The 25584-nt window shown below is 37.9% G+C and overlaps 1 protein-coding gene across 5 annotated transcripts in view; it reads right to left on the minus strand.

Moving 5' to 3' along the window:
* Positions 1-25584, minus strand: part of LOC117327494 — a 71195-nt gene that overhangs the window by 28085 nt on the left and 17526 nt on the right. Inside the window, exon 1 of one of the 5 annotated variants that reach the window (XM_033884506.1) lies at positions 10018-10209. The exons of 3 other annotated variants lie outside the window; for them this stretch is intronic. The gene's annotated coding sequence lies outside the window, so the exon portion shown is untranslated. Of the gene's footprint in view, positions 1-6635; positions 6757-10017; positions 10210-25584 lie in introns of those variants that run through there. One more of the 5 variants, XM_033884507.1, reaches the window with a different exon arrangement.

Genomic DNA, 25584 nt, shown 5'->3' on the forward strand with positions numbered 1-25584 from the left:
TCAACCATACACAGACTTCATATAATTAAATATGAAGCTAGAGAACGATCGGAGACTTCGAACTTAGGTAAAAACTGTCTTGACTGACATCAAGAGGGAGAAAATTGTTTGATCAGACAAGATATCGATAGCATGTCGGAAAAGTCTTGAGAAAAAAGACAATTAAATCAGTAGGTAAAATAAACTGATGCCTTTTCGAGGCTACAGTTACAAGTTGTAGTGGAAGTTAGATGCCTGTAAAGTGTGATACCACTGCTTCATTGTCATATAACAATACACTATTGTTGATTAACACACGATTCTCCCCGATTGTCTACAAATGGATGCTCTAGTCATGCAATAAAAGATAAGTTTAATGACAGTTTATTTTATGTCAGGCTATACCATAAATACACTAGAAAAATCATCTGGATCTTTGAAACATCTTTGAAATGTTCACAAAATACATTGTAAGTATATCTATCGATGATCTTAATGTCTAAGCTATGGTTAAATTATCACTAGCCATTGAATTGATATGGAGGACCTTTCAGCATTCAAGTAATCAATCTCCACTGGAAATATCAATTTACCATTTTATGATGTAATGAGTATACTTATCACTAGCTTAGCTGCCAGTGGGAAGTATTTATCTCTACTAGTACATATAGATATCATAATCACAAACACAAAATCTCACAATAATAATGAAACTTTTTTTTTCTTATTTCTACTCTTGAACAAAACAATTGGTACAAAAAATATATTCCACATGTATTTATAACAGTACAGCATGTATGCAAGGGAATTCAACTTAGGCTATTAATTATAAAATGCCATAAGCCGAAAAATTGACAAATCAGCCAAATCTATACAAAGACAGGATTCAATGAAAGGCTGAAAAACATCCCGACAAACATGGCTTCTTTATAGAGTACTGGTGTAGCCATCAGTATTGTTGGGATAAAAAAAATGGGATATTGTCGCTTAAGAATTGTCTTATAAGGTTGGGGAGTATAGAAAGTATCATTGTATACATAAGGATATTTTATCTGTACAACCCTTACAGGTAAAACAAAGGTTATGACCTTTTTTTATGTAACAAATTTTAAATTTTAATCAAGCAGACTCTAACATTAAACATTACATCAATGAATGTCTATTTTTGTAGAATATGTTCAGGGAATGTTTTGTTTACTTCATTGTACCAAGAATATCATACAGAGTTTTCACAGTGCTTTGAGTTCATAAACAATGTAAACATCACAATAATATGACTCGTTAGTAAACATATTGCATGTTTATGTGTAACATTACGTACAAAAAATGGTGCATAAAAATTATTATAGTAGGCTAAACCAATATCCTTTGTTGAAAACATTTAGCATGACGATTTGATCAATTCGTCCTTCAAGTTCACATTTTAATGTAGAAATTACAGACCACTACCGACACACAGATGAACAAATTACTCTATTTAACTTTTCTCAAACTAACCAAAGGTTTACCGAAATAGTCATCAACAATGTGGACAGAAATTAAGACAATCAAACCTGAGTTTGTAAGGGTGTTATGAGCTTATTGTACAACTTTTACAATATCTCTTGGATATGACCCTGGCTTTTAATAGGACGTTAAACAAAAACAAACCAAACCAAACCCTTGTACAGCAGGACAATTTCAGTCATCTCTGATACCCAGAAAATGATTAACCTTACAAACATTGTAAAAATGTGTGACAAAATCCTGTAACTTAGCTAGTCGATCAGTATGGAAGTAGATAAGAATATGTAACAGAGAAAAGTCTATGATAGCCAAATTCATTATATATACAGATCTTTACAAGGAATCCAAGTGGTGTAAGAAACATTCTTAAACTGCAGGACAGTATTTTCTACTTTTAGATATTTAAAAAAATATATCATTATCAGCGCCTAGAAGGAATAATTTCCGTTTTAAGATCAATCTCAGCGCATCATTTGTTTAGTGATGGATATAGAAGACTCCTTGAGATAAGCTTGAGGCTGAGCTGAGTTCAGTCTACCGGAATCAGAAACAAATTCATTATAGGTGTGTACTGTTAGAATGTTTTAAACATATCATTAAAACTGCACACCTGTACAGGTACACAGCTAATTAAATCCAGGTAACACATCCAGATAAATAAGGTTTGATTACAGGTGTAATTACACTAGCAGGTAGAACTACATCGTTAATACACATCTGAATGTATCAGCTGTTCTCCTTTGGGGAGAACATATCAATAAAACATCAAATTCTCCAGCATGTTATTACTTACCTGTGTAGATCAATGATGTAATTTTTGATTCTATTAAACACAATGTCTCTATCTGTATTCAATATATGGTGAATGCACTTGGTATATGACAGATCATATTAGCATTAGCAGTATTGTGCCAAATCAGCAATTTTACCTGCCAGCTATCACAGGTATACATTTACAGGTATACAGGTGCTAGCACAGGTAGACAATGCTGGTACTAATGACATAGCATGTCGCTCAGCAATAACAGTTCGCCTGCAGCCTCAGAGACGTTATAAGGTATTTATGTACTCTTATATCAATAGGGAATAATCAATACAACATTGAGTCACATCCATAACAGGGTCCAATTCATAACACTAATTCTAATCTACAACAGTGAATCCACTCAGTCACTTCTATAACATCCACTATACTGTTTTATAACACAATAAGTCTGATTCATAACACAATAAACCTGATTTTTAACACAATAAGCCTGATTTATAACACAATAAGCTTGATTTATAACACAATAAGTCTGATTTATAACACAATAAGCCTGTTTTTTTACACAATAAGCATGATTTTTAACACAATAAGTCTGATTTATAATACAATAAGTCTGATTTATAACACAATAAGTCTAATTTAAAACATAAAAGGCCTGATTTTTAACACAATAAGCCGTATTTTTAACACAATAGGCCGTATTTTTAACACAATAAGTCTGATTTATAACACAATAAGCATGATTTATATAACAAACAATAAGCCTGATTTATAACACAATAAGCATGATTTATAACACAATAAGTTGTAACACCCCGCTGTTAGATTGGAGTCCAATCCATTATGATTCATCACTCTAGTTTTAATCTCTATAAACACAATTGATAATGAAATCAGAGGCACAAAGCCATTTTACTCTGTCCTTTAAGTAGCTTATAGATAAGTAACCTACTGTTTCCAATCATCAATCAACATTAAAGCTCCGTCATGTAGGTATATTAAGCGATCAACAAGATAACATATTTATTCTCAAATAATCCAGGGTCCCTAGTGTAAACTCTCAGAATTAAAGACAGCTTATTTGTGAACCTTTTTTAGCTTACTACTTTAAATATCATGATTCTACAAAAATGAAGATGCTGGCTGATTTGTGAACACAAGCTTACTTGCAGATAAGAATGGTATATCATCTACAGTGCTGTCAGATAATAAGCTCATAAAATTAAAAGCTTTGACATTTCCAGGTCCCTTAAGAGATAGTTATAGACATCATTTCCGACCTGTGAGGGTCATCATTCCCCTATATTCATTGGAATTACTGTAAAAATCCATCCCTCATTATAATTGTCGATAAACAGCCAATTGGATGTGATAGAACTTTAATTGTACCAGTATTGATCAAGCTATGGACAGCTGTTCAGATCTGGAACTGACAGAAAATACATGTAATTATATACAGTAAAAATATCTAATTTGTTGTAATGTCAATTACCATTGAACCTCACAAACCCTAACTTGGCCTTAATACCCCCCTTAATACGTTCACAGGTTGTTATGAAACCATGTTTATGTACAGTGAACCAATTATGTGTTCCTTGAGTGGTTGGTAGAGCAACATACAGGGATCTTCCCTATCACATTATATGTTTTATACCACGACAAGGTGATGGTGTACACCGACAGACAGATTCAGTACTCTGTCGTGACAGAAGTAAAATTATACAGGAACGATCTGTGGAAATTTTTATGACAATTCTGTCCTGTATATGACTTGTATATAAATTCTTAGATAAAGACAGAGAAAAAAAGTCAGATTTGCCTCAAAGCTACAGGATAAGGCAATTTGACAAGAGTTGAAAAACCACAATCAGGTACTTAGGCTGACAATGGCAAAGCCACTCAAACTTTTACAGTAGGTAATTCTCCGAATCTGCCAACAAGATAGGTGTCCAATATATAATGATACCATAACAATGTGCATCGTCACCTGTCTAATCTGGGGTTCAAAGCAGAGACAAGTCGTAAATAAGTCCAATTGATTCACAGATTTTAAATGTCACGACGATCATTGTGGATAAGCGTGGCAGACAGCCAGGTTAAAAGTGCACCGATGTTATAATAGCCACACAATGGAGAACAACAATTCAACTAGATTTTGTCTGAGGTATAAATGAAATCTTCAAAACAAGATTCACAAAATTTTGAGTTGAATTTAAACTTATTTTATACATTAAGAAATAATGAAGATGGGAGTATTTTCACTGAAAAAAAGGATAAGATATTTGATATCAATAAAACTTGAAAGAAAAAGCTAAAAAAAAATGTGAGCATGTGTGTTCCACATGTAATCTGTATTCAAAAACAATTCTATATCCCAAAGAAAATCTTGGACTTCAAATTAGGGAGATCTTGCTGGGACAGAGTAATAATTCCAATGGAATATGTTTGGTGTTCTGTTGATATATATATAGGTCTAAATACTCAAATTATTATTTGTTTTCATTAGAATTGCTCCACTAAATACTAATATTAGATGATTTCCCCCTAGTTTGAAACTTAAGAATCTTCGAGACCAAAATCATAAACCTCTATTTAATATATAATTTTGATATTCTAGAGACTGGTGGCTAGCCTATCAAATTAAATTTATGACAATGCATAATTCTATCGGTGGTTTTGTATAATGCTACTCTTTACTTTAAATCGCTTTTAGCAAAACTAGTAGCGATTTAAAGGAAATGTTGATGAACAATGGACACTGCACCTTGACATAAGCTTGGCGGCTCTTCAACTAGGTGAGCTAAGAACATATAGCAAAATTCTTAACAGATTGATGGTGCAGCCACTGTAACGATAACATATATAAACATCTACTTAATTTTCCTAATTAGCCTGCCCAGATATCTGAAGGGCCGCGGTGGCTGAGTGGTTAAGGTGTCCCAACACTCTAACACTAGCCCTCCACCTCTGGGATGTGAGTTCGAAACCTATGTGGGGCAGTTGCCAGGTACTGACCGTAGGTCGGTGGTTTTTCTCCGGGTACTCCGGCTTTCCTCCACCTCCAAAACCTGGCACGTCCTTAAATGACCCTGGCTGTTAATAGGACGTTAAACAAAAACAAACAAACCAAACTGGCCAGTAATTTATAAAGACAAACTAAATGTACTCACATTTTATGTCCGGAAAATATCAAACAAGGAACCAGACAGTAGACACCCCAAATGACAATACACATATAGTAACAATATAAACTAGGAGTGTTTCTCATCTAATTTTTGATATGAGATAGGTAGCTACATTGTGGCGACAGAAACTCCTCGACCTTGACCCCACGCCACTGGAGATGTGTGCAGGTGGTAACATCAATATTTCCTACTGTAGGACCAAGTCTGTACCTGTAACATTCACGGCCTGATGACATAACAGTCCTCAAGGAGAGAAAATATTGTTTTGTACTGCAATTCCATACCATGATTGTGTGGAGACTCCACGATTTCAGTGTCAGTGGCCCGTTATTGATTTGGCCGAGTTCTACAGGTAGTGCTTCTGGTCATGTAAGCACAAGTTACACCCGTTTCATTTGACATTGAACAAGTTTCAAACTGTCACAATATCTTCACAACTGTGTTTTGAGTTCTTTAAATCTATTTAAAGGGACCCTTGGCAAACAAGTTTATTTTCCTATTTGCAATAAAATCAAAAATAAAAAAGATTTAAAAATGTCTTCTATTAAAAAACCAGAAAAGAGAATGCGTTGCCAATGGCTCAACATGTTTATTTTTGTGATTTGCATATTTATTGAAATCTGAGCATGATCAACATGTGCTATATTCTGAAGTATACCAATGTGACATCATCTAGGTTAAATAGTTATTCAGCATAAACTAGCATCTAGTGATTGTAGTTTACATATATCAGACGTCCTTAAAAGGAATCTAAATTGAAAGAAAAAAGAAGAAAAACAAAATAAATTTCAATTTCTGAAAACAGCTGTGTTAATTTTCAATTATAACATTAGAAATAATAAAGATATTCAGCACAATGTTGTTAGAAAAAAAAGTTCAAACTTTACTGAAACCAGTTCTTTACATTGCCAATGATTGTTATAAGTCAAATAGACTATTTATCTATGACCTATACTTAATTACTCTATAATCTTCAATTGATTTAGGAGTAATTACTAAGTAATTATTTCTGTGTTGTTACCGATGTCTTTAACTCTAAACCCTATTATCTTTCAGGATCATAATAACTAGTCTTCTAAAAAAAGAAGATAGTCTGGCCCTAAACAATAGATAAATCATCTACCTATTGGAGCTACAAGACTTGTTTACAAACAACTCACATCAATAGATGTCAAAACAATAATCAAACTACTTACATAAATACAGTCAGATCAAATTTCCCAGTTAGGAAACAAAAGGCAGGCTGATGTTGATCATGGTATTAGAGTACTATGTGTAACACATGACACTTATCCCGATGGTTCTATACAGTCAAATGTTATGGGTCGCCAATACTAAGTAGTTAAGGTTGACTCACGATGATAACAAAAATAACGTGACCTGGTATGAAGATCGAACCACTATATATATACACACTAGAAATCTACGTAGTATTTAACTTTACTGACGTATATAATACCATACAAAAAATCTATCAACTCATTAGGCGCATGATGTGATCGTTAATCCCATACACTTCCAACCTAATACAATATATTTTAACATGTGTATTATCGTACCACAATTACAACCTTATACAATATATTTTAACGTGTGTATTATCGTACCACCCTTACATTAGTTAATATGGTGAAATATCCCCCACAATGCAAATGGATATTAATACCCCTTACGACACAAGGGTTCGATAATTCCAGTCCAATCTTTGAGTAAATATGTACCATTTTACACTTGTCTACGTCCGTATGACAATAAGGCCTTTGTGTAACGACTTAAGTTTAGAAGTGATCAAATCTTATTATGATCAGGTAGAGTACAGACTAGAGTATCATGATGGTGGTTTTTTTCTTCACAAAGGTAGTTTCGAACACCTGTAACGAACGAGCTGTTTTACATACCTTTGTTCCCAGAATAGGTACCTTTGTTTATTAATAAGGGGCAGTGTCAGATTGATAACAGCTTTTTATGGCTGTGTTCCCCTTTGTGTGTAAACTCTATACAATGTTTGCATCATCATTCATGACTTCTCAAAATAATGATTGAATTTCAAATAAAAAAAACTCTCAAAAAGATAATTGGAGTATGAGACTTGAGGATCACTGGAGTATGAGATAATAATGTAATCATAGATAAATTAAGTCATTTAAAAACCTGATTGCCATGATCCAAGATTTGTTTGAACTATAAACATTTTTCTAATTCTAAATTAAATCCTTTTTATGATTGCCTATCAACATCATTATAATCTGGACGACGGAAGTTAAATTACCAGGTATAATATGGTAAATGAATATCATCACAAAATGTTGATTAATTTCCACACAATGTTCATATGTTATTTCAGCCACCTCGTTTTTTTTTTTTATTATTATTGGACTGTAATAGGCTGATCATTATAGTCTAGATTTTCTTGTTGATGATTTTCTTTCTTTAAAATGAGAAAATATAATTGTTATTCAACTGATAGAAATAATTCTGTTGTAGCATATCAGTTATGATATAATAATACTGTGATGGTTGTTATAAAATCAATCTGATTTTTTTTTTATCAATTTAAATTCATTTGAATCAGAGTTGGTTCCATTCCCTACAAAAATGTTAAATTTCCTACAAAAATGTTTACCGTAATTAGAGGTATGACCATGAGGATGCAAGGAACAATAGAGAGGTACAGTATTGGTCCACAATGACTTGGTTTGCTAGACATAACATGTTTGTAGGAGTAATTGGGTCAGCTGGATAACACCTTTAACCATCCTGTACTCTAACCTGGTGCTTATTACACAGAACTTACCAAGCCTTACTTGGAACTGTTCCAGACCTCTAGCCTTAATACACAAACATGCAGACGGGTTGTTTTTGAACTCATTCTATAAATATTGAACAATTATTTAAATTAATACTTAAAGCACTATGACAACCCTTTGGTTTACAGGATACAATTCCATAGCGTGTCTTCAAAATAATATATCTTTTACATAACTTGAACATATAATTTCCTATTACAGGCTTAATTTTACAGACAATGGAGCAATACTATGGAGACAGTATAGAGATCCTTACTATTGATTCAAATCTGTCAGACAAAGCTGGCTACACATAGATCAAACTCTTGGTTTAGTTCATGGACAGATATTTTACTCTAAATTTTACTGTTGGTTAAGTTTACTCAATGCTACAAAAGGGAGGGATCCATGGTTTACTTCATCTGACAGACAGGACAGGGACTCTTGGTTTAGTTCACCTGACAGAGAGGACAGGGACCCTTAATGGTTTAGTTCACCTGACAGACTGGACAGGGACTCTTGGTTTAGTCCACCTGACAGAGAGGACAGGGACCCTTAATGGTTTAGTCCACCTGACAGACAGGACAGGGACCCTTAATGGTTTAGTTCACCTGACAGTCAGGACAGGGACCCTTAAAGGTTTAGTTCACATGACAGACAGGACAGGAACTCTTGGTTTAGTCCACCTGACATACAGGTCATATATCCTTAATGGTTTAGTTCACCTGACAGAGAGGACAGGGACCCTTAATGGTTTATTTCACCTGACAGACAGGACAGGGACTCTTGGTTTAGTGCACCTGACATACAGGACATGGACCTTTAATGGTTTAGTTCACCTGACAGACAGGACAGGGACCCTTAATGGTTTAGTTCACCTGACAGACAGGACAGGGACTCTTGGTTTAGTTCACCTGACAGACAGGACAGGGACTCTTGGTTTAGTTCACCTGACAGACAGGACAGGGACCCTTAATGGTTTAGTTCACCTGACAGTCAGGACAGGGACTCTTAATGGTTTAGTTCAACAGACAGACAGGACATGGAACCTTAATAGTTTAGTTCACCTGACAGACAGGACAGGGACCCTTAATAGTTTAGTTCACCTGACAGACAGGACAGGGACCCTTAATGGTTTAGTTCACCTGACAGACAGGACATGGAACCTTAATAGTTTAGTTCACCTGACAGACAGGACATGGAACCTTAATAGTTTAGTTCACCTGACAGACAGGACACTTACCCTGACCCTAAGTTTAGAAATGAATGTGACTGATCTCTAGTTGAACTTTCATTGTTTCCTGAAGGACATCAGCCCCATTTACTTTTATAATGGTTGAATTATTAACTTGTGAGGTAGATAAACACCATACTCGTTCTAAAATCTATACATATTTAATCAAATGTGTAGATGTCCATTACTACTAACAAAGATTTAAATGGAAATGTGACTACTCTGGAGAGAGAGAGCTGGTGGCAAAAGTATACAGCGATATATCCAATTCCAACTCAATTACAGAGAGGATTAACCAAATCTCCTCTAAATAATTCCATTATTGAACAAATGCATTCCTGATGAATTATAGAATGCCTGAAATGATTGACAAAATCTCCAGGAAATAAATATAAAATGGATTTTTTTTTTCTTTTCTGCTCTGATAATTAGCAAAATCATCAATTTCCAACAGCAGCTAAATTCTGTTTCACCTACCCAGGAGTGTTGCTGAAGATCTAGCATGGTGCCAATACACAAAGACATACACTATTCACCTGGAGCAAACAAAGAACTTACCTGTAATCAATACTCTCAATGATTCCAAACGTTCCATACTGTATGTAAAAAGTCATTAAATCCAGGTAAAAATTGCAAACTTCCAATATGCGTCTCTCTAACCGATGCACATTAACTGTGAAGAAGAGTTAAAGTGAGAATGTCCATGTAGTTCAATGTTTTGGTTTACCTGTGTTCAGTGTAGACCTACATTTACAATACTCCTTGCCTGTATATATATATATATATACACTGTTATTATTGCCTATCTTTCATAGAGCTGATCAACTCCTTCCAAAGCTGGCAGATTGCCCATAAAGGTCACATGACTGATTCAATACACCCCAAGGAGCAGCCACCATTATACTACTCTGTACAGCTGATGCTGTCATGGCAACCAGGTGTAAACAAACTGTTTATTTTATGCAAGACTACCTGAGCTTGTGGTACACCGTCATATCAGCAGGTAGAAATATAGAACACACAGTTCAGCTTTAATTGTCCAGGGTTAGACTGTGGGGTGGAGCAGAGGGCTGAGTCTCCGGCAGACATATATATTATACCTAAAACCCTGGAGAATTTGGGATTCTACGTTGAAGGGGATTCCCCTATTTTCCCAGCAGTGTCTGTAACATGCTTAATCATGCAGTCCAACAAAAGAAGAAAAGGAAGAAGAAAAAAAAATTATTGATTCATAATTTTTTGTTCAATCGTCTGGATATAGAATGATTTTAGACTGAGGGTCCATGCAAGCCTATTGATGTTTGTATATCAAACAGTTCTATTAATGTTAAATAGCTACTTACACCTTACACGACAAGCCTTGCTATCCCTGTTAAAAATCTACCTGTTGTTGACCTGTCTTACAATGATAAACATAAAAACGACACTATACTGCCCACATAATGGCTGCAATAAATGCTGGCAAAACATGATGGTTTCATTTTGATTATTACAGTCAAACTTGTAATAGCGGACACCCTTATATAGCGGACACCTGTCCATAACGGACACTTCCAGGAATCCCCAATGAAAATCACTATATAAATATCATGTATATAGCGGACACCTTCCTAATGCGGACAGCGGACACTTATTTTTGTCCGTAAAGTTGTTAAAAATTCCGTATAACGGACACGTGAAACCATAGCCGTGTTGATATTTGTGTGTAAAACGTTTCTAAATAACAAGGAAAGCCTTAATTACTCAACTCCCCTGGCAGCAATGCTAACTTAGGAAGCCACTTCATCAGTCACTAATTGTCCTGTTACCTGTAAGTTGCTGTAACAATGGGCAGTAATTACAAGAGAGTGACCGATCGCCATCGGCAGAGGTGTTTGTTTACTCAACCCCACCGGTGACAGCTAAGCTTAGCCATTCAACCATAGCCTAGACAACAAGAATGGTCAGGTGGTAATTAAATCATTATCAAGACCAACAGAAGAGGGACAAATCAATAGTTATGTCTGTCATAATTGTTTTACTTACAAAATCAACCGTATGCAAATCTGACAGGGCAGGCACATGGTTGTCAGCCGCCATTTTATCACACTCGGAACTCCTCGGAATATGACTACGTAACCTATTAAGAACAGATGAAGAGTTCCGAGTGTCTTTGTATACACTATACTAATTGACTGAACCAGAAAACGGTATTTATTAATTAAATCCCTACATGGATTTCAGAAATTATGTCTCAAAATAAATGCTTAGGGATTATAATTATCAGAGGAAAATGCACTTTCATTTATAAAGAGTTAATGTGGTAATAGAAAAAATATTTCAAACATATTTATTTTCCAAAATATTGAGGATTAATGAAAATTGTTTTACGATGATAAGAATTACCTTTACTTTTTTGACTATGTTGAGTATTTGTCTGAATAGATATTCAGTATAACATGATATTGTGAAGATTTGTTTTGAAACTATAGGCTTAATATAAATTATTAAAAATATCAACTTCAATTTTTGTGTCAGATGAATGATTGAAAATTAATTAAGCATTTATCTTTAATTATCTGTCTTTTATTCATTTGTTTAAGTGTTTAAATATAATAAATCAGGAGACATATAGTGTACTATAAACAGACTTTGGTTTATTTCTTCGTTTATAAGGGACATAACTCGTTGAACCTCTATATAAAGGACACCTCTCTATAAAGGACACTTTTGTCTTGTCCCTTAGGTGTCCTTTATAGACAGGTTCGACTGTATATATGTATGTATTCAAGAGGCTATACTTAGTCATAACCTTATTGATTTGTGATCGTCATACAGACCTGTGAACTAATACATCATTTTCTTTGTTCAATGAACATAAACATAAACATGGCAAAATTCCAAACACTTCAATTTCAAAAGGTTTTAATAACCGGTAATTTAATTTACCTATCATAAGTATAGTGTTCTGTTTTAAGATTTAATGTGATAGTCAAAAATAAATAAATAAATAAACAAACAAATGAATCATAATGCATTTTATAAAAAGTAGTTTACAACATGATATACAATGCAGATTGATGAACACTTAAATTGCCAGTCTGGACTAAATTAATAATACCCGGGGTAATTAAATTTGTACAAAAAAAAATGTCTCCAATGAAACTAAAATACTGACAAGTCATATCAAGGACCTTGCATACAACTAGCAATTCATATCAACCATAATCACAAAGCATTATAACATGATGGGTAAAAAATAAAAAGGGTAATATAGTAAAGTGATTTACTACCCTAATAAGGACGGTGACATATCAATTTGAAGTTATGTTGAGATGAAAGAGATGGAGTGGGACTTATCTGCTGAGTTCCTCATACTGTGAACAGCCAGGGTCATTTTGAGGCAGGGTATCCCTGTAGTAGTTGGTAACTACCTCAATGAACAACATACTGGAGACCCGTCACATGCCATTCAGAGCAATAAGGGTAAAGTGTCTTGCCCAAGGACACAAACCCAACAGAAAAGACCATCCCGTTTCTCAGCTTCCCAAGAAATACAAAACCAACAAACTTAACATATAGACTAAGAAATTGTTTATGGACGCACAATAACGGACAAAAGGCAGTTAGAATAGGTCACTTGAGACTTTGTCTCAGTTGACCTAATGAAACATTGCAAAAATCAGCCATATTACTTATAGTGGTAATGGGAGTCAAATCATTCTTCAACAGACAATAGTGCACCATGATTAGTACTGTTATGGATATATAAAAAGGTAAAAATTGCAACAACAAAACATATACCTGGTATTGAAATAGTTTCATAAGTAAATCAGTTTGTTTGACCGTTTTTAAAACTGATATTTCTAAAATAACAGAATACCATTAAAATACTTTCTATAACAACATCTTTTTAATTAAGGTATAAATTAATAATTAGATGATAGAAAAACAAATGCTTTAAAAGTCATAAATCATTGAATGTCAACAGCACTTTTGGGTCATTAACCAGGACACTTTATGACTGCTCTGAACAATTTCGTAATCGTACTCCTAAAAATATAGGTTAGAAGACAGAGGATATGGATTGCAAAATACTTTAGTCATTTAATCCTGATATTGTTTAGACTACTGATAACAAATTTTGATGAAACCAGACTTCAAGTATCGGAATATGATTAAAAACAGCAGCTGGTCATACTCAGACAAACCTAACCTTCAAAAAAGACACCCCCCCCCCCCCCCCATCCCCCTGTGAAATAAATTTACACAAATAAATAAATACAAAACAAGCATGTTGGTGGAGCTATGTAATATTCACATAGCAAAGAGGTTATTAGTCAAGGTAAAATCAGCAAAACCCTTGAATTGAAAGTAGGCAAGTGCTGTTGCAGAAAAAGTGGGTGACAGCATTAAATTGGTCAAGTTTACGCTCACAGTCATTTAATTTTATGTCTGGTATGTTAATCAATCTTTTCTTATATAAAAATGAACGTAATGAAAACAAATTATTACAGTTTTTATAAGATACCATCTTAATAGAGTACAAAGTCAATCAGGCCCTTAATCAGAAAAATCAATTGGAGGGTTTGTTTTGTTTGGTCGTGAGAATAACATAATAAAATGTTTAAATCTAGAGGAAATGTTTTGACAGGATAACTCTTTTCAGTCTGAACATGCACATGATTTCAGTGCAGCTATCTATAATTAATTGTCATATATTTTAAGTGTAATTTGAACAGGTGAAAACATTACAGGTAAGACTTATAGCCTTGAGGTCTGTCCATAATGCTACGTTTAAAAACACCTTGATCAAATAATGTCTGACAAAGCCGGCACACCCAACAGAACTACATAGACAGCTTAGCCTTGACACAAAACCTGTAGAAATTAGTAATGAGAGTTGTAAAGGTATTATTTAACCTGTCAATACAATACTGGTCTGGTTAACCATGTTCTGACAAATCCTGGGTACTCTTAACCACAATAATCTGTCAATTGGATCAGCTTTAAGATAAAAAAACAATTAAAAAAAATTTACTTCACAGGTAAAATGTAATTTCATGCTACCAATTTTTTAACTTAAAAACAAATTCATCAGGACTAAGTCATGGTCATTTACTGCCAAGTACCAACTTCTATATGTAGATTTTATTGTAACATGAATAATAACATTCTTATTTCAGGGTGAAATTAAGTAATTCTTTTTTTTTCCATAAAATGTGTTCTGGACAAAGTGGAGCATAATGGAAGCAAGAGTATTCAGAAAACAACCTGGCTCACTGACTGGGTTCAGAATTACTTTTTAAAAGCAGCTAGGTCAAAGGTCATGGTCAAGATCAGCAGGTCTGCAAATGTAATACCAATGATAAGGACTTGTCACAAAGAACACAGTCAAATATGAAAGACCTATCTTGTGCATTTAACATACTGTGGCAAAGGTAAAAGTAAAATTGTATTTTTAAAAGTAGGTCAAAGGTCATGGTGGAGGTCATAAGGTCTGCAAATGTGATACCATTGGAAAGGTCTTGTCACAAGAAACACAAATATCTAAGCTGTAGTTTTATAAAATCTTTAACCTAGCTGTCTACAGATGACACCAATGCTGAAGGTACAGTAACCTTAAAGGGCTGTAGTAGATCATTAGAACCAATTTCAGTATGTGACCTACGTACACCATAAAGTAATTAAGTGCCAGATTATAGGATATATCCCTTGTACAATGAGATGCCAAGATGAAAGAGAATGACAAAAAACAGTCGATCTCCTTCAGAAGTACCAGTAGCGGATTTATAAAGATGATTATGAATTTTTTAAGAAAAAAAACAACAACATTAAATTGACATTTGCTTTCTGTAATATCCAGTACTATAATTACACAAGTGTCAATTTACTGACTAATCACAAAAGTACAAAGTGTCAATTTACTGACTAATCACAAAAGTACAAAGTGTCAATTTACTGACTAATCACAAAAGTACAAAGTGTCAATTTACTGACTAATCACAAAAGTACAAAGTGATTATGCATGAAAACCTGTTGCTCTGGCAACATAACCAAAATGGTTTCAAGTTCAAAAGGATTTTACAGCAGACAAAATATTTAAAGAAAACATTCATAACTCATTTGTAAATAAGAGAGGACATGTTGCGTCCTGCTTCCTTATCAGATGCTACCCAGGGTGGATACGCTGTGTGATGTTACATTGGTTCTGTTGTTAAGTACTTTCATGTCGTACAAATACTGGCTACAAGAATCAATTCTCGTGTCCTCAAAATCCTTAACAGATGGACGACCTTGAGTGGAAATAATGCAACAAAGCAGGCCAAAAGATCAGGTTTAAAATCCCCTGTTTCACGAACAGACATGCTCGAAACATTGACCATTGTACCTGTGCCTCCATCAATCAGCCGGTAAATTCATATCATCTAAATGTTTGTCGAGCAGCTCGGTCTTTATCATGTTTTCCCAATAGTGTTACTGACAAGATCTCCTGACCGAAATTCTACTGTTTGTTTAAAATGATAGACATGGTAGATGTTTCGACTTGCTCCTCAATAAGCTACTAGTGCATTGCTTTCTACCAGTACAAAACACCCAAGGCCCACACAATATAGGTAATTGATTTTTTTTCTAATTACCAACTCTTTTGTTGTCGATATAAGGAAAATGTGTTACCATGGTCCTTTTTCATTGGAACAACAAGAAATGAATACCGAATATATTAAACAATATTTTGCATTATGTGTTGAGATACTAGTAAAATTTTACAATAATTGTAAAACAAGTTAATATCAATCACTCTTGTTTTCCCTGATGGAGGTGAACAAGGTGTCTCAGTGTGGAAGGAACAAGAGTATATATATATAACCCGGGGAAACCCACATGGTCAGGCAATTAAGTGACCCCATACCTTTTCAAATCTGATCAGGGAATCAAACCCCGGTCATCTGGGTAAAAGGCAAGTGTATTACCACTGTGCCACCTGACCACCCAATAGATACTAGTTTGTGCCTTTGAATCTATGGCTTAAATATTTTCTAATCTGTCATGTTAAATTTTCAGAGACACCTTACTGTGAAAATCACTAAAAATACCACTTATTACAACAGGTTGTGAATATTGGTCACTTCAGGTCTAAACAAATCTATCTCTGCATATATTGACAGTTCTTGTATGCGATCAGATAACTGATACGATACAACATCCTAATATATTTAAATAGACTCCCGTAAACGGAAGCATTCCAGAACTGAACTGACCCCTGAGGTATGACAGTAATAAAGGCGATAAAATTCTTCCCCCATCTCTGACATAGGTGGCATTATTAACAGGAAAACCTTGGTGCGAGGATGGTATACATTGATATCATACATTGACAAACTGCCCAATATAGCATACTACTGTACGCTTAATCTATGTACATAATGCAGTTGGCAAGCATTGTCTATAATTCAACGTGTCATATCTCAACAAAGGAATCCCCAGATGTACTAGTATATCAATCTACAAGGAAGTGGGATTTCCATTTATGATATAATATTCTCAGAAACATACAACTATTACGGTATATAAATTTTCTGTTGGCAGGGTACTTATGCTCTTTCAAAGTATGATACACCAAAAAAATACAATGAAAAAAATATCCAACATTTCATTGATTTATGATTAAGTGTGATGCACATTGTACATTCAGACAATACACGGACAAACAAGATCTTCTTACTCTCCTTATAAGGAGAACTTGTGCAGACTTCTTGGGCCCATGAAGTACTGAGTTGCAAGGTCAGACTGGATATTTATTGCAAGACGAAATCTGTTCTGTAATTGTTAATTTCTTATCATTCAACTTTCCATTTCTGCACATGTCTTGGCTTCTGGACTATAAGTCCTCAATCAATCCCAAGTCCTATATCTCAGCACAGCACACCTTTCAGCATATTGCCAACTGACTTCATGTTAAAAACATGGTTGATGTTTTATTTTTTAAAAACAAAATCAAAAGCCTTCTTTACCTTGCTTCGACATCCAAAAAACAGCAACATTGCTTCCATATCATTTCCTCAATTTGAGTACATGTAAATAGATTGAATTAGATGAAGGAATATCAACTTCAAGATTTTGAAAATGTCAATTTCTGTAATAATCTGATAAAAATTCAAGATCTCTTAATGTATGAATATGGCGCAATATCCTTGCAGAGTAGTGCAGTCAATGTGAACTCATCAATACACAAAATGATCAGGTGAAGCAGACTGTTTAGTCACGGTTGATTGAACAAAGCAATAGACAGCATCACGATCAATTAACATGCTCTATAAATCAGCACCTATAGACCTTGTTGACACAGATCCAATGGTACTATTTACATTTACAATTAACATCAAAGGATAAATCATTCAATTATTGATAATGATGGAAATGAACTGTTCACGTTCAGTACTACCACACTCTCTGATTGTTTGCCACAATACCGATTTAAATATCTGAAATAAATTTACTTATGTGAATTTATTTGACCAATGGTTGTTTCAGAAAAAAAATGAAATCTTGGTCATTTGAAAGGTTGTTTACCAACATATACCTCCGTATCAGCTTAATTTCAATAAAAAGTGATAATATCAGACACATTTTCAATAATTATCTCCTTCCTGGCAAATTCTCAACAAACAAATGACATGTGTGAGGAGAAATGGGCAGTATTTAATATGCTGTGTATACATAGGTTACAATGTCTCAGATTATAATGTTGACAACGGAGAGGAGTGAACTTGGAAATTCTCCAGCAGTACGGAGACATTTTGCCAAACAATGACATAAGCTCATCAAAATAAAACAGGGTTCACAAGTCAAGTGAAAATGACCATAACAAAACAGACAAAGTCACAAAGGAAACGGTGCTTAAACCTCACTATAGGAAAACATAGGTCATTGGGTTCTCATGATCCAAAAGCTAATTAAATATATGAGGCTTTAAAGAATTATTACAGTTGAAAAAGTACAGAGATCAAATCTAGATAAATAAGCTTAGTGAATTTTCATGTCGAATACAGAAGCTGGAGAAACAGACTAAAACAGATTTTTTTTTTCATACAAATATTCACACATTTTCTCTCAAACCATTTTATGTATAATATACAGTAGTGGAAGAAAGTGAAATTTGGGTCAGGAAAATTGAAATAAGAAATGTCCACCTATACAACTCTCTAGAACCCTCTAGAATCTCAAATTTACCCTGGTAATTTGATTTGGATAGTGAACCTCTTAGGACCTAGAATATCAAACTTACCAAGGTAATTTGATTTTGATAATAAACTATCTTCCAACTAGAACTGTTAGTCAAAGGCAAGCTTAATATACCCAGGGCAAAACTTGCAGGAACATCGATCATCAAAATGAAAAATTGATCACAATGACAACTTTTGGTACTGATCATAAGTGTGTACTTTGCTTTATGAAAAGTGGTAAAGAGAGCAATGATCTACTGCATAGTTTGTAATATTTGTGGGGGATTAATTTCGCTATATTAATTAAATATAGTTAAAATAAATACCCTGCAAATATTTTTAGAAGTGTTAACTGAAGAATGTTTACAAAGAACTTGCACATGGTTGTGCGAAATTTAATGCCCACGAACTTAAGGTATGACTGGCCATGGTACTACCGCAAAATATTAGCCCGTGAAATTAAAGATACAGTACAAAAAATGTATATTATATAACAATATTACTATCTACAGGTGACCAACCCAACTCCAGCCCACTAACTTCATTACAGGAGGTATAACGGACACACGACTCCAGCCCACTGACTTCATTACAGGAGGTATAACGGACACACGACTCCAGCCCACTGACTTCATTACAGGAGGTATAACGGACACCCAACTCCAGCCCACTGACTTCATTACAGGAGGTATAACGGACACACGACTCCAGCCCACTGACTTCATTACAGGAGGTATAACGGACACACGACTCCAGCCCACTGACTTCATTACAGGAGGTATAACGGACACCCGACTCCAGCCCACTAACTTCATTACAGGAGGTATAACGGACACCCAACTCCAGCCCACTGACTTCAATACAGGAGGTATAACGGACACACGACTCCAGCCCACTGACTTCATTACAGGAGGTATAACGGACACCCAACTCCAGCCCACTGACTTCATTACAGGAGGTATAACGGACACCCGACTCCAGCCCACTGACTTCATTACAGGAGGTATAACGGACACCCAACTCCAGCCCACTGACTTCATTACAGGAGGTATAACGGACACCCAACTCCAGCCCACTGACTTCATTACAGGAGGTATAACGGACACACGACTCCAGCCCACTGACTTCATTACAGGAGGTATAACGGACACACGACTCCAGCCCACTGACTTCATTACAGGAGGTATAACGGACACCCGACTCCAGCCCACTGACTTCATTACAGGAGGTATAACGGACACCCGACTCCAGCCCACTGACTTCATTACAGGAGGTATAACGGACACACGACTCCAGCCCACTGACTTCATTACAGGAGGTATAACGGACACCCAACTCCAGCCCACTGACTTCATTACAGGAGGTATAACGGACACCCAACTCCAGCCCACTGACTTCATTACAGGAGGTATAACGGACACACGACTCCAGCCCACTGACTTCATTACAGGAGGTATAACGGACACACGACTCCAGCCCACTGACTTCATTACAGGAGGTATAACGGACACCCAACTCCAGCCCACTGACTTCATTACAGGAGGTATAACGGACACCCGACTCCAGCCCACTGACTTCATTACAGGAGGTATAACGGACACACGACTCCAGCCCACTGACTTCATTACAGGAGGTATAACGGACACCCGACTCCAGCCCACTGACTTCATTACAGGAGGTATAACGGACACCCGACTCCAGCCCACTGACTTCATTACAGGAGGTATAACGGACACCCGACTCCAGCCCACTGACTTCATTACAGGAGGTATAACGGACACCCGACTCCAGCCCACTGACTTCATTACAGGAGGTATAACGGACACACGACTCCAGCCCACTGACTTCATTACAGGAGGTATAACGGACACCCGACTCCAGCCCACTGACTTCATTACAGGAGGTATAACGGACACCCAACTCCAGCCCACTGACTTCATTACAGGAGGTATAACGGACACACGACTCCAGCCCACTGACTTCATTACAGGAGGTATAACGGACACCCAACTCCAGCCCACTGACTTCATTACAGGAGGTATAACGGACACACGACTCCAGCCCACTGACTTCATTACAGGAGGTATAACGGACACACGACTCCAGCCCACTGACTTCATTACAGGAGGTATAACGGACACCCGACTCCAGCCCACTGACTTCATTACAGGAGGTATAACGGACACCCGACTCCAGCCCACTGACTTCAATACAGGAGGTATAACGGACACACGACTCCAGCCCACTGACTTCATTACAGGAGGTATAACGGACACACGACTCCAGCCCACTGACTTCATTACAGGAGGTATAACGGACACACGACTCCAGCCCACTGACTTCATTACAGGAGGTATAACGGACACCCAACTCCAGCCCACTGACTTCATTACAGGAGGTATAACGGACACACGACTCCAGCCCACTGACTTCATTACAGGAGGTATAACGGACACCCGACTCCAGCCCACTGACTTCATTACAGGAGGTATAACGGACACACGACTCCAGCCCACTGACTTCATTACAGGAGGTATAACGGACACACGACTCCAGCCCACTGACTTCATTACAGGAGGTATAACGGACACCCGACTCCAGCCCACTGACTTCATTACAGGAGGTATAACGGACACCCGACTCCAGCCCACTGACTTCATTACAGGAGGTATAACGGACACACGACTCCAGCCCACTGACTTCATTACAGGAGGTATAACGGACACACAACTCCAGCCCACTGACTTCATTACAGGAGGTATAACGGACACCCAACTCCAGCCCACTGACTTCATTACAGGAGGTATAACGGACACCCGACTCCAGCCCACTGACTTCATTACAGGAGGTATAACGGACACCCGACTCCAGCCCACTGACTTCAATACAGGAGGTATAACGGACACACGACTCCAGCCCACTGACTTCATTACAGGAGGTATAACGGACACACGACTCCAGCCCACTGACTTCATTACAGGAGGTATAACGGACACACGACTCCAGCCCACTGACTTCATTACAGGAGGTATAACGGACACCCAACTCCAGCCCACTGACTTCATTACAGGAGGTATAACGGACACCCGACTCCAGCCCACTGACTTCATTACAGGAGGTATAACGGACACCCGACTCCAGCCCACTGACTTCATTACAGGAGGTATAACGGACACACGACTCCAGCCCACTGACTTCATTACAGGAGGTATAACGGACACCCGACTCCAGCCCACTGACTTCATTACAGGAGGTATAACGGACACACGACTCCAGCCCACTGACTTCATTACAGGAGGTATAACGGACACCCGACTCCAGCCCACTGACTTCATTACAGGAGGTATAACGGACACCCGACTCCAGCCCACTGACTTCATTACAGGAGGTATAACGGACACACGACTCCAGCCCACTGACTTCATTACAGGAGGTATAACGGACACCCGACTCCAGCCCACTGACTTCATTACAGGAGGTATAACGGACACACGACTCCAGCCCACTGACTTCATTACAGGAGGTATAACGGACACCCGACTCCAGCCCACTGACTTCATTACAGGAGGTATAACGGACACCCGACTCCAGCCCACTGACTTCATTACAGGAGGTATAACGGACACCCGACTCCAGCCCACTGACTTCATTACAGGAGGTATAACGGACACACGACTCCAGCCCACTGACTTCATTACAGGAGGTATAACGGACACCCGACTCCAGCCCACTGACTTCATTACAGGAGGTATAACGGACACCCAACTCCAGCCCACTGACTTCATTACAGGAGGTATAACGGACACACGACTCCAGCCCACTGACTTCATTACAGGAGGTATAACGGACACCCAACTCCAGCCCACTGACTTCATTACAGGAGGTATAACGGACACACGACTCCAGCCCACTGACTTCATTACAGGAGGTATAACGGACACACGACTCCAGCCCACTGACTTCATTACAGGAGGTATAACGGACACCCGACTCCAGCCCACTGACTTCATTACAGGAGGTATAACGGACACCCGACTCCAGCCCACTGACTTCAATACAGGAGGTATAACGGACACACGACTCCAGCCCACTGACTTCATTACAGGAGGTATAACGGACACACGACTCCAGCCCACTGACTTCATTACAGGAGGTATAACGGACACACGACTCCAGCCCACTGACTTCATTACAGGAGGTATAACGGACACCCAACTCCAGCCCACTGACTTCATTACAGGAGGTATAACGGACACACGACTCCAGCCCACTGACTTCATTACAGGAGGTATAACGGACACCCGACTCCAGCCCACTGACTTCATTACAGGAGGTATAACGGACACACGACTCCAGCCCACTGACTTCATTACAGGAGGTATAACGGACACACGACTCCAGCCCACTGACTTCATTACAGGAGGTATAACGGACACCCGACTCCAGCCCACTGACTTCATTACAGGAGGTATAACGGACACCCGACTCCAGCCCACTGACTTCATTACAGGAGGTATAACGGACACACGACTCCAGCCCACTGACTTCATTACAGGAGGTATAACGGACACACGACTCCAGCCCACTGACTTCATTACAGGAGGTATAACGGACACCCAACTCCAGCCCACTGACTTCATTACAGGAGGTATAACGGACACCCGACTCCAGCCCACTGACTTCATTACAGGAGGTATAACGGACACCCGACTCCAGCCCACTGACTTCAATACAGGAGGTATAACGGACACCCGACTCCAGCCCACTGACTTCATTACAGGAGGTATAACGGACACACGACTCCAGCCCACTGACTTCATTACAGGAGGTATAACGGACACACGACTCCAGCCCACTGACTTCATTACAGGAGGTATAACGGACACACGACTCCAGCCCACTGACTTCATTACAGGAGGTATAACGGACACACGACTCCAGCCCACTGACTTCATTACAGGAGGTATAACGGACACACGACTCCAGCCCACTGACTTCATTACAGGAGGTATAACGGACACCCAACTCCAGCCCACTGACTTCATTACAGGAGGTATAACGGACACCCGACTCCAGCCCACTGACTTCATTACAGGAGGTATAACGGACACCCGACTCCAGCCCACTGACTTCATTACAGGAGGTATAACGGACACACGACTCCAGCCCACTGACTTCATTACAGGAGGTATAACGGACACCCGACTCCAGCCCACTGACTTCATTACAGGAGGTATAACGGACACCCGACTCCAGCCCACTGACTTCAATACAGGAGGTATAACGGACACACGACTCCAGCCCACTGACTTCATTACAGGAGGTATAACGGACACCCGACTCCAGCCCACTGACTTCATTACAGGAGGTATAACGGACACCCGACTCCAGCCCACTGACTTCATTACAGGAGGTATAACGGACACACGACTCCAGCCCACTGACTTCATTACAGGAGGTATAACGGACACACGACTCCAGCCCACTGACTTCATTACAGGAGGTATAACGGACACACGACTCCAGCCCACTGACTTCATTACAGGAGGTATAACGGACACACGACTCCAGCCCACTGACTTCATTACAGGAGGTATAACGGACACACGACTCCAGCCCACTGACTTCATTACAGGAGGTATAACGGACACACGACTCCAGCCCACTGACTTCATTACAGGAGGTATAACGGACACCCGACTCCAGCCCACTGACTTCATTACAGGAGGTATAACGGACACCCAACTCCAGCCCACTGACTTCATTACAGGAGGTATAACGGACACCCGACTCCAGCCCACTGACTTCATTACAGGAGGTATAACGGACACCCGACTCCAGCCCACTAACTTCAATACAGGAGGTAAAACTAACAGTTTTTTTAGTAATCAACACTATAAATATAAATCCACAACTGTTTGTCTGACATGATTTCCCACGATTTTAACTGACCTGTATGAATTATGGTTATGAGATCCTGAAGTCAATCCCTATATATACATGTTTGTTATAATTAGGTACCAATAAGGAAGTGTCCTTTACAACTTTTAAAGGGGCACATCATGTAAAATTGTCAGGGAAAACTCCAAGTGCCTGGCATTATGATGTCGACTAGTAGATTCTGTAAAGTACTTTTATGGCTATTTTCAGGCACTTAGGGGAAAAAAAACAAAAGTTACAGCAATAAACTACTCAACAAGCAGACTTCAGGTTAGACATCATTTGATTGGTCAACAAAAATTAGTCAGTCTTCTCAATATGTTACCCACCTACCAAGTACAGTATATGATGTCATTGACGATGGTGAACTAGGTTTTCCAATGGGTACATAGAAATGGTTAAGTATGCAATATCTACAATGTTTTATAAATACCATAAATTCTGTAACTACTATTCTAGTCCGCCGTGTGGGTTAAGATTTGTTAAATTGTGTTCATATATATCCCAGTGCATTAACTCACCAAAATTTAGTATGTTAAATCTATTTATTGTCACAATTTATCTGTGGTTGATTGGTGTTCCATCATACTGTCTCACTGTACATATAGATCAGTGATGTGTTCCATCATACTGTCTAACTGTACATATAGATCAGTGATGTGTTCCATCATACTGTATATATAGATCAGTGATGTGTTCCACCATACTGTCTAACTGTACATATAGATCAGTGATGTGTTCTATCATACTGTCTCACTGTACATATAGATCAGTGATGTGTTCCATCATACTGTCTAACTGTACATATAGATCAGTGATGTGTTCCATCATACTCTCTCACTGTACATATAGATCAGTGATGTGTTCCATCATACTGTCTAACTGTACATATAGATCAGTGATGTGTTCCATCATACTCTCTCACTGTACATATAGATCAGTGATGTGTTCTATCATACTGTCTCACTGTACATATAGA

The sequence above is a fragment of the Pecten maximus genome, chromosome 5, assembly GCF_902652985.1.
Source record: "Pecten maximus chromosome 5, xPecMax1.1, whole genome shotgun sequence".
NCBI lineage: Eukaryota > Metazoa > Mollusca > Bivalvia > Pectinida > Pectinidae > Pecten > Pecten maximus.